Raw genomic sequence first — 12741 nt, forward strand, 5'->3', positions numbered from 1 at the left:
GATGCCATAATGTTTAATATCAAATCAATTTGCTTCTATTTTTGTTATATATATTTTTATTATAAATTTTCCAAAAAATGATATACAATATTACGCAATTTATCCCACTCCCTCCTCCCAAACAAAATCCATCCAAATCGTACAAAACAAACATTGCAAAGTCAATATCTAAATTCCACCTAACCAATAATATACAACATTCTCATATTAAAGAGAATCTATCACCTGTCCATACATGTGCAGCTGAGTGCAGCATGTTATGGGCAGGGCTGCACAAATCCTGGGGCACTTAAAATTTTTTCCTATCCTCCTCCATTAGAGATCACAGTCTTGTTCTTGTCTGCCGAGAGCTGAAGAGTGAGTGAGAGCGTGCACGTGCACACGCTCTCCTCTCTCCAGCTCTTGCACTGTCCGTAGCAGTGACACGCCCCCTTGCCATTACACACGCCCTTGCCAGTGCGGTTGACAAGTACAAGACTGGGTGATCTCGCGCGAGAGATCACGGTCTTTTCCTTGTCTGCCGAGAGCTGAAGAGTGAGAGCTTCGCGCACACAATCTCCTCTCTCCAGCTCTTGCTTTGGCACCGTCCGTAGCTGATTGGATAGTTTCACAGCAATAGTAACATGCCCCTTTGCAATTACAAGCCCCAGTGAACCCGCTCCATACGATGCCGGTGTCGGCTGTATGTTACCCCTCTAACAGCTCAACGCGCCCTCCCGCAATGCAATTATGGGGTGGCGATTGTTGCTATAGCTGCCTGGGGGCCTAATGGAGGCCCCCAGGTCCGCCATCTTTGTGCTCCTATTAAGCCCTGTCTCTGGCAGGGCTTAATAGAAGCCTGTCAGAATCACGATATACTGCAATACATTAGTTTTGCAGTATATAATGCAAGCGATCTAACGATCGCTGGGTGAAGTCCCCTAAGGGGACTAATAAAAAAAGTTAAAATTAGTAAAAATAAAGTTGTTTTTTTATGTAAAAAAATAATAATAATTAAAAGTTAAAAAAAAAACCTTTTCCCATTTTCCCCCTAGAGCATAGTAAAAAACTAAATAAATAAATAAACATAATTGGTATCGCCGCATCCATAAAAGTCTGAACTATTACAATATATTAGTATTTAACCCGCACGATGAACGCCGTAAAAAAAAATTGTAAACGCCAGAATCTCTATTTTTTGGTCACCTCATCTCCCACAAAAAATGAAATAAAAAGTTAGCAAAACGTCAATTGTACCCCAAAATTGTATCATTAAAACCTACAGCTTATCCCGCAAAAAATAAGCCCTTATACCACTTAATCGATGGAAAAATAAAAAAGTTATGGCTCTCAGAATTTGGCGACACAAAATAAATTTTACTTTTTACACTTCGGTTTTTACTTGTAAATGTAGTAAAATATAGACAAAACTATATATATTTGGTATCGCCTTAATCGTATTGACCCACAGAATTAAGGTAACATGTTATTTTCATTGGACAGTGAATTCTGTAAAAACGAAGCGCAAAAAAACATGGAGGAATCGCTGTTTTTTTTTCATTTTCTACCCCACAAATAATTTTTTTCCTGTTTCCTAGTACATTATATGGCACAATAAATATGGCAGAAAAACTACAACTCGTCCCGCAAAAAATCAAGCCCTCATAGGACTATATAGACAGAAAAATAAAAAAGTTTTGGCTTTTGGAAGGTAGGGAGGAAAAAGCAAAAATGAAAATCTAAAAAATGTCTGCGGCGGGAAGGGGTTAAACTAAATCAAACAAACACCTTTATAGAAGAAAAACTTCTCTGTCCCAATGGACATGGTACCTAGAAAATGTGTAGTTACTGGGTACATTTTATTTTGCTCTTGGTGTTAAACTTTTCAGCAGGATTTGTATCTTGTTTTGAGCTGATTACCTGTAACAGCTCCTACCCACAAAAATATACACAGACATGATATCATATCATACACAAGTGTCTCAAACCAATTTTTTATTACTCTGATTTGTATTGCATGGGAAGGCCTCTCAAGGTCTCGTCTCTTCTCTTCGTGGGTGGCGGGTATGATAAAATTGGCACTGGTCTGCCAGGACTGTTCTGTAGGCAAATCAATTGGCTTACCCGATGATCCAACAAAGGTCCTACTACCAATGGGCCCATAATTGTGGGTGATGCCAAAAGCGTACCTAGAGTCAGTGTAAATGTCGGCCGTCTTACCTTTTGCCAGGTTACAAGCCTCAGTGAGCACCTCCAGCTCTGCTCCTTGAGATGAACAAGAAGGTGAGAGGTTTTTGGATAATTTACCTTGTGCCTCGTATCCTGTGTGGTACATACTGTATATGATGAAGTATCTCTACATTACAAATTTACATCGGTAACCCATATCGCATATATAGACTATTTCAAAAGGGTGGAGTTTTATTTTTCCACATTCATCTGATAATCCAGAACACTTATAAATCACACCCCCATCAGGTCCTGTAAATACCTGATTAATACAAAAACAAACAAATTATTTTACTAAAATCTGGCATAAAATTAACAATACTCAGACAATTTTTGCCTTCGTCCCATCTAAATCTGCTGTAAAGACTCATCTGTGAATGACGTCACCTCGGCCTCCTGTGCAGATTTGCTGGAGTGGGATGGTTTCTTACACAATACATCATATTGGGTGGAGACTACAGCACAACATACACCAGCTACACAGAAAAACTCAAAATTTAGGTTACTCTCATACACAGTTAATCTAGGTTACTCATTGGGGTTTCATACACATTTTATAGACCTCCTAGAACCAAATTCATTAATTCAAAACAAAATACAAAACTAAACAAAATTGTACCTCATCAGTCCCCTCTCAACTCCTTCCTATTTGGACTCTGCGAAAGTTATGTAGCAGGTTTCAAAACTACATATCTCAACATAATAAGGGCGGGCACTCTATCTGGGGGCACTCATTTGACCGCCTCTAATACACAATAGCCTGGAACAAAAATGACTTTCTCCTGACAAAACAACATTTTATATTTTAAATAACTTACAACCATTCACTTTTAAAACATGATACATTTTCAAAAATGACATTTAGGCGGGTACTGTACCACTTGCCTGCATGTGTGGAAAAAAACCCAATTGTAATTATTTATCCAATAAAACAGAAAATAATATATCTGCTAATATTAATTACTGCAAACCAATAAATTATATGTGAGAATAGGGAACAGTAGGGGTATATATATTTTCAAGACCCCGTTTCTCACAATATCTGTATTTTAATTCATTTGAATTAACTTCAAAACATTATAACATTAAATCTTATCACATCATAACACATAAATATGCAACGTAACTTTTATCATTTTGCAGACAAATTCAGCCTGCTGTAATATTTTTCTCACTTGGTGTACTCACGGACAACAGCGCATGCGTAGAGATAAGAAACATTCCTCTACACAGAGGAGAGGAACTGATTTTAACCCCATACACAAGACACAAAATTTTTTATACAGTACTGCTGTTAAAAATAAGAGCATACAATTTAGATATTGTGGCCACTAGTTTCAAACTTCACACGTGTTACATTACACACATGTCTCACACATGACACAGATGGCACATCACACCCATTCACATCACAATCCCCCTGTTCTAAACCACATTAGTCACTGCAAAGTACCTGGCTGGTCCGTTTTCTTCACTCTTCCTATCAAAATTTACACCTGTATTCAAATTGTTCTTTCTCACATCAACTTACTTGTAATCACCTGTAATCACTTACTTTGTCATTTTAACTAATGCCTAGTTAACAGAGTTTTAACTCCTGGCCATCCACCATCCCTTATTCAACTTTTCACAAACCACTCTATTTATCACATGCAAACAACCATCTTGCCGCTGCCAGCCTCCTCAACAATATTTTTTACAGTGTGTTATTTTGTATTCATATTCTTCCAGCATCACAAGATCCAACTCCCATCACTCTTTAACATTCTTTACAATTACAGCCTCAGCTCCTTTTGCTCATTCTACTATAATGATGGCCGGGACCCATGTCCCAAGGCTGTCCCGCATTTTTATCTCACTTTCTCCTGACCCCATGGTCGGAGAGCAGTAAGGTGATCTCCGGTAAATCCCCCACCTCCAGGCAAACTGGCCACGTCTGCTGACAGATATCTCAGACCAGTCTATCTCCTAGACTGTCTTACCAATACAATGTCCTCCAGACATTGAACGATTAAAATAAATTTATTATGATATTCTTAAAAATGGGCCCTTAGAGCCAAATTAACAGGCTCAATCATTAGGTCAGCTATTATATATATATGCTGAATCCCAACGATTGACTGGTAATAGCGCCGTACCACGCTACACCTTGCGCTATGTTGCGCTCGTCCGGCTCTTAAAGCCACGTACAATACTCTGGTCAGCAATAGGGTCAAAACCTCCAAGGTTTGGTCGCAAGCCCCCTATTCCGAGATCACTGACCAGTATACTTCTCAAAGTTAGATTGTTAGTTGTAATATTCTATCGTTAATCCTACGCGTTTCAGAACCACCGTTACTGGTGGAACCTCTTCAGGGATTATTAGTGTTAAACGATAATTTTTGATTTAAATGCCGGAGCGCACGGTTGTGTGCATTAATGAACCTCCCGGCCCGTGCACGATCAAGATACAATGGTCGCACACGAGCCGGCGAGGTGCCGGTCTTTTAAGCGGCTAGGGCCCGCCCCCCATATTGACATGCCCCCGGCGTACCACCAATCCACATCCGACACGTCACTCAGGACCTGTCAGGATTGTGGCACGCCTTCAATTTTCGGCAGCCAATAGGGTATATGTAAGACGACTAGCGTCCCTAGTAACGCTGGAGATCCAAAAGCGGATCCAATGCTTCAATGGGGAGTATTAAACTGTGAGTGGATGCAATGTCCTAAGTAGAGGACAATGCGCCGAACAACCGGCCCAAAAACCCCCATTACTACCAGATTGCAGAGTGAACACAGTGCACGGCATAAGATCGTCTGGCCGACACCACAGTTGCGTCTCGTTGCTATGACGACCACAGGACGCACACATATCACTGGGTAGGTTACAAGCATGCAACACTACTCCTCAAACGAAATCGAGATGTTTAAACCTCCACAGACATCTACACGGGTTACTAGGGTGTACTTAATACTATATCAAGATGGTACATAGCCATAGTACGAGGTAAAGACAGCTACCCATACTCACAAACCATGTATCCTTACAGAGTTCTATCTCTCCCTGGATTATAGATGACCCCTTCTCGTGTCTACTAAAGGGGACATACTAAACCAGCTTGTATTTCAAGGATACATGGTTGTGGATGACAAAACGATGTCATAGAAAACACGCATACGAAATTTGTTCGTTCATACCCAGGGGAGCAGTGGTGCGCAGTCGAAAAATCCACTGTGCTTCCTTTTGAAGGATAATTTTATTAATATTCCCTCCTCTCATAGTGGGTCTCACGTATTCAACACCTTGGAATCTCAGAGAGGAACTATCCCCATTATGAAATTCCCAAACGTGACGCGATATCGGGGTATCCTCCTTCCTTCTGCAGTCCCCTATATGATCCCGTATCCTCCTCCTGAACTCTCTGATAGTTTTGCCAACATACTGTTTTCCACATATACAGGTAATCATATAGACAATGCCCTTAGTCCGACAGTTGATATACGTTCTGTTCTCAAAAATCCTTCCCGTACTCATACTCTTGAAAGTCGTGCCACATTGAATAGAGGCACACGCCTTACATGATCCACATCTATACGTCCCTTTGAGGTTACCATTGAGCCACGTAGTAGAGGGGTCCTGTCTACCCATATGGCTATGTACCACATAATCCTTGATATTCCTACCCCTCCTGAACGTAATCAAGGGAGAATGTCCCACCAAATCTCCAATATCTGGATCAGCCTCAAGGATCCCCCAATAACATTGGAGGATTTCCCTGATCTCCGAACTAGCTGAGTCAAATGTGCCAATGACTCTGATGATATTGTCATCACTTTGCTTTGGTCTGGGATTCAATAAATCATCACGGTTACATCCTAGGGCGTTCTGATAAGCCCCTCTTAGAATGTGTCTCGGGTATCCTCTATTAATAAATCTGTTTTCCAGTTCACATGCCGATATTTTGAAATCAGATACAGTGGAACAGTTTCGTCGTGCCCTCAAGTATTGACCCTTTGGTATTCCCCGTTTTAAATTCATAGGGTGACAGCTCTCCCACCTAAGTAAGCTATTTGTGGCCGTTTCTTTACGAAACATGTTGGTATGAATATTTCCACCCGCGGATTTCGATATCACTATATCCAAAAAAGTAATTTTATTCACACTAATTTCTGATGTGAAAAACAAACCTTTATCATTAACATTCAGTATGGCCACAAATTTCTCAAACTCCACCTGGGTCCCTTTCCATAATATTAAAATGTCATCGATGAATCTTATCCATAGTATGATATGCGATACCCATTGTTCCATTTTTTCACAAAAAACACATAGCTCCTCCCACCAACCCAGGTATAAGTTCGCATACGTGGGTGCACAAGGGCTCCCCATCGCGACTCCCCTGAGTTGGTGGTAATATTTCTGGTCAAATAGAAAGAAATTGTGCTCAAGGATATATTTAAGGAGCGAGATAACAAATTCATTATGAGCTGCAAATTGGGTTCCTTTCCCCCTAAGGAAATGTTGAATGGCAAGACAACCCTGATCATGTGGGATAGAGCTATACAGTGCCTCAACATCTAAGGAGGCCAGTAAAACGTCCTGTTCACATCTAATACCATCCAACTTCCTTAGAGCATCCATCGTATCCCTGATATATGATGGGAGTGACACCACAAATGGTCTCAAAATCCTGTCAATATACAGGCTAGCATTTTGTGACAGACTGTTGATGCCCGAGACGATTGGTCTACCCTTTAATGGCTCCAGTCCTTTATGGATTTTTGGCAAACTATAAAAGGTAGCAATTTGGGGAAAATCAATCAGCATGAAGCTCATCTCCTTCTCACTAATAAGGTCCAAAGTTTTTGCAGGACCTAAAATCCCCTTCAATTGGTTTTTGAAAATCATCGTCGGATCTGTTTCTAGCACCCTATAACACTGTTTGTCTTGCAGTATTTTATAACACATCGCCTTGTACTTGATCCGGTCCATGACCACAGTATTCCCACCCTTATCAGATGGTTTGATAATAATACTGTCATCATTTTCCAGCGATCTAAGTCCTGCCATTTCCTCTCTGGTTGTATTAAATCGGCCACATTTAGATTTGTCTAGTGACCGAAGTTGATCCTCCACCACCTTAATGAACACATCGATCGGGGTATTATCGTTGAGAGGCGCGAATTTACTAGAAGGAACCCTTAGATCCGTGAATGGACCTTTTCCTTCCTCCCTTTGGCCTTCCTCCCATAACCCCTCCAACAGTCTGAGATCAGGAAGATCATCCTCCACTAAACCTAGCTCAAGACACTTGCGTCTATCATGTGTCCTAAAAAATTTTTTCCATTTTAGTTTTCTACCAAACAAGTTTAGGTCCTTCACCCATGTGAATAGGTTAAATCTACCTGTTGGGACAAATGATAGACCCCTCTTGAGTATGGCAACCTCATCCTTTGATAAGATACGTGAGGACAGGTTAATGACCTGTGTTTCCTCATCAACCCCACTCGAACTAGACCTTATAGTTCTCTCCTGTCCCTCAGGAGGTACTCTGAGATGGGGTGGCTCTTGGCTAAAAAACCAGCCCCCCTATTAGGGCCTTTGCCCCTCCCTCTACCTCTTGAATTGACCCGAGTAGGGTATCTGCTCATTCCCATTCCTCTTTGTCTTCTTTGATGGTTTCTACCTAGTTCAGAGTCTGAGCACTCTTGCTCTGATGAAGAAATGTCAGTGTCAGGGTTATGTGGTGCTGTCATTCTAGCACTATAGTCAAACACTCTCCCCTCCTTAAAATCCAGGGTATCGCGTACAAATTGAAAGTGCTTCCTCTCCTTTATGTGTCCTGTAAATTTCTCTACTGCCAATTGTAGGGTACTCTCTTTCCTCTCATATTCAAGGTTACTTGCGAATCTCTGAGCAGCAATTATGCTATCTTTCAGTTCTTGACTGCTTTTATTAATACACCTTTTCTCCTCCTCTAATAGAATATTCATAAATCTCAGAGAGGATTCTATGGACTCCTTTTCCCACTTTTTCAGGAGTTCCGGTGATCTAATCCTCGCTGCTGGTATTAAAGAGATTCTCAGTCCCCTCGGAACAATTTGATTTTTAATATATGTCTCTAGTGTCTGAATTTCCCACCAAGCTCTTATGTGGTCCTTGTAGATTTTAGTTAACTGCCGAAAAGCTACGGTGATACTCATATTCTGAATGGATGGTGCAATCTCATTCTCTGAGAACACCTCCCTAGCGTCATGCATCCACTTATCCGTATTAATATCCCCTGTGAGGAATCCTGCCATCTCCAATTAAATTCCACAAACTAGAATAATTGATATATTACTATCTCACTGATAACCAAGGTTTTCGTTCCGTTAAATTGTAAAAATGACTGCCTGATTTGAACGATTAAAATAAATTTATTATGATATTCTTAAAAATGGGCCCTTAGAGCCAAATTAACAGGCTCAATCATTAGGTCAGCTATTATATATATATGCTGAATCCCAACGATTGACTGGTAATAGCGCCGTACCACGCTACACCTTGCGCTATGTTGCGCTCGTCCGGCTCTTAAAGCCACGTACAATACTCTGGTCAGCAATAGGGTCAAAACCTCCAAGGTTTGGTCGCAAGCCCCCTATTCCGAGATCACTGACCAGTATACTTCTCAAAGTTAGATTGTTAGTTGTAATATTCTATCGTTAATCCTACGCGTTTCAGAACCACCGTTACTGGTGGAACCTCTTCAGGGATTATTAGTGTTAAACGATAATTTTTGATTTAAATGCCGGAGCGCACGGTTGTGTGCATTAATGAACCTCCCGGCCCGTGCACGATCAAGATACAATGGTCGCACACGAGCCGGCGAGGTGCCGGTCTTTTAAGCGGCTAGGGCCCGCCCCCCATATTGACATGCCCCCGGCGTACCACCAATCCACATCCGACACGTCACTCAGGACCTGTCAGGATTGTGGCACGCCTTCAATTTTCGGCAGCCAATAGGGTATATGTAAGACGACTAGCGTCCCTAGTAACGCTGGAGATCCAAAAGCGGATCCAATGCTTCAATGGGGAGTATTAAACTGTGAGTGGATGCAATGTCCTAAGTAGAGGACAATGCGCCGAACAACCGGCCCAAAAACCCCCATTACTACCAGATTGCAGAGTGAACACAGTGCACGGCATAAGATCGTCTGGCCGACACCACAGTTGCGTCTCGTTGCTATGACGACCACAGGACGCACACATATCACTGGGTAGGTTACAAGCATGCAACACTACTCCTCAAACGAAATCGAGATGTTTAAACCTCCACAGACATCTACACGGGTTACTAGGGTGTACTTAATACTATATCAAGATGGTACATAGCCATAGTACGAGGTAAAGACAGCTACCCATACTCACAAACCATGTATCCTTACAGAGTTCTATCTCTCCCTGGATTATAGATGACCCCTTCTCGTGTCTACTAAAGGGGACATACTAAACCAGCTTGTATTTCAAGGATACATGGTTGTGGATGACAAAACGATGTCATAGAAAACACGCATACGAAATTTGTTCGTTCATACCCAGGGGAGCAGTGGTGCGCAGTCGAAAAATCCACTGTGCTTCCTTTTGAAGGATAATTTTATTAATATTCCCTCCTCTCATAGTGGGTCTCACGTATTCAACACCTTGGAATCTCAGAGAGGAACTATCCCCATTATGAAATTCCCAAACGTGACGCGATATCGGGGTATCCTCCTTCCTTCTGCAGTCCCCTATATGATCCCGTATCCTCCTCCTGAACTCTCTGATAGTTTTGCCAACATACTGTTTTCCACATATACAGGTAATCATATAGACAATGCCCTTAGTCCGACAGTTGATATACGTTCTGTTCTCAAAAATCCTTCCCGTACTCATACTCTTGAAAGTCGTGCCACATTGAATAGAGGCACACGCCTTACATGATCCACATCTATACGTCCCTTTGAGGTTACCATTGAGCCACGTAGTAGAGGGGTCCTGTCGGCCAGACGATCTTATGCCGTGCACTGTGTTCACTCTGCAATCTGGTAGTAATGGGGGTTTTTGGGCCGGTTGTTCGGCGCATTGTCCTCTACTTAGGACATTGCATCCACTCACAGTTTAATACTCCCCATTGAAGCATTGGATCCGCTTTTGGATCTCCAGCGTTACTAGGGACGCTAGTCGTCTTACATATACCCTATTGGCTGCCGAAAATTGAAGGCGTGCCACAATCCTGACAGGTCCTGAGTGACGTGTCGGATGTGGATTGGTGGTACGCCGGGGGCATGTCAATATGGGGGGCGGGCCCTAGCCGCTTAAAAGACCGGCACCTCGCCGGCTCGTGTGCGACCATTGTATCTTGATCGTGCACGGGCCGGGAGGTTCATTAATGCACACAACCGTGCGCTCCGGCATTTAAATCAAAAATTATCGTTTAACACTAATAATCCCTGAAGAGGTTCCACCAGTAACGGTGGTTCTGAAACGCGTAGGATTAACGATAGAATATTACAACTAACAATCTAACTTTGAGAAGTATACTGGTCAGTGATCTCGGAATAGGGGGCTTGCGACCAAACCTTGGAGGTTTTGACCCTATTGCTGACCAGAGTATTGTACGTGGCTTTAAGAGCCGGACGAGCGCAACATAGCGCAAGGTGTAGCGTGGTACGGCGCTATTACCAGTCAATCGTTGGGATTCAGCATATATATATAATAGCTGACCTAATGATTGAGCCTGTTAATTTGGCTCTAAGGGCCCATTTTTAAGAATATCATAATAAATTTATTTTAATCGTTCAAATCAGGCAGTCATTTTTACAATTTAACGGAACGAAAACCTTGGTTATCAGTGAGATAGTAATATATCAATTATTCTAGTTTGTGGAATTTAATTGGAGATGGCAGGATTCCTCACAGGGGATATTAATACGGATAAGTGGATGCATGACGCTAGGGAGGTGTTCTCAGAGAATGAGATTGCACCATCCATTCAGAATATGAGTATCACCGTAGCTTTTCGGCAGTTAACTAAAATCTACAAGGACCACATAAGAGCTTGGTGGGAAATTCAGACACTAGAGACATATATTAAAAATCAAATTGTTCCGAGGGGACTGAGAATCTCTTTAATACCAGCAGCGAGGATTAGATCACCGGAACTCCTGAAAAAGTGGGAAAAGGAGTCCATAGAATCCTCTCTGAGATTTATGAATATTCTATTAGAGGAGGAGAAAAGGTGTATTAATAAAAGCAGTCAAGAACTGAAAGATAGCATAATTGCTGCTCAGAGATTCGCAAGTAACCTTGAATATGAGAGGAAAGAGAGTACCCTACAATTGGCAGTAGAGAAATTTACAGGACACATAAAGGAGAGGAAGCACTTTCAATTTGTACGCGATACCCTGGATTTTAAGGAGGGGAGAGTGTTTGACTATAGTGCTAGAATGACAGCACCACATAACCCTGACACTGACATTTCTTCATCAGAGCAAGAGTGCTCAGACTCTGAACTAGGTAGAAACCATCAAAGAAGACAAAGAGGAATGGGAATGAGCAGATACCCTACTCGGGTCAATTCAAGAGGTAGAGGGAGGGGCAAAGGCCCTAATAGGGGGGCTGGTTTTTTAGCCAAGAGCCACCCCATCTCAGAGTACCTCCTGAGGGACAGGAGAGAACTATAAGGTCTAGTTCGAGTGGGGTTGATGAGGAAACACAGGTCATTAACCTGTCCTCACGTATCTTATCAAAGGATGAGGTTGCCATACTCAAGAGGGGTCTATCATTTGTCCCAACAGGTAGATTTAACCTATTCACATGGGTGAAGGACCTAAACTTGTTTGGTAGAAAACTAAAATGGAAAAAATTTTTTAGGACACATGATAGACGCAAGTGTCTTGAGCTAGGTTTAGTGGAGGATGATCTTCCTGATCTCAGACTGTTGGAGGGGTTATGGGAGGAAGGCCAAAGGGAGGAAGGAAAAGGTCCATTCACGGATCTAAGGGTTCCTTCTAGTAAATTCGCGCCTCTCAACGATAATACCCCGATCGATGTGTTCATTAAGGTGGTGGAGGATCAACTTCGGTCACTAGACAAATCTAAATGTGGCCGATTTAATACAACCAGAGAGGAAATGGCAGGACTTAGATCGCTGGAAAATGATGACAGTATTATTATCAAACCATCTGATAAGGGTGGGAATACTGTGGTCATGGACCGGATCAAGTACAAGGCGATGTGTTATAAAATACTGCAAGACAAACAGTGTTATAGGGTGCTAGAAACAGATCCGACGATGATTTTCAAAAACCAATTGAAGGGGATTTTAGGTCCTGCAAAAACTTTGGACCTTATTAGTGAGAAGGAGATGAGCTTCATGCTGATTGATTTTCCCCAAATTGCTACCTTTTATAGTTTGCCAAAAATCCATAAAGGACTGGAGCCATTAAAGGGTAGACCAATCGTCTCGGGCATCAACAGTCTGTCACAAAATGCTAGCCTGTATATTGACAGGATTTTGAGACCATTTG

The sequence above is a fragment of the Rhinoderma darwinii genome, chromosome 3, assembly GCF_050947455.1.
Source record: "Rhinoderma darwinii isolate aRhiDar2 chromosome 3, aRhiDar2.hap1, whole genome shotgun sequence".
Classification (NCBI taxonomy): Eukaryota; Metazoa; Chordata; class Amphibia; order Anura; family Rhinodermatidae; genus Rhinoderma; species Rhinoderma darwinii.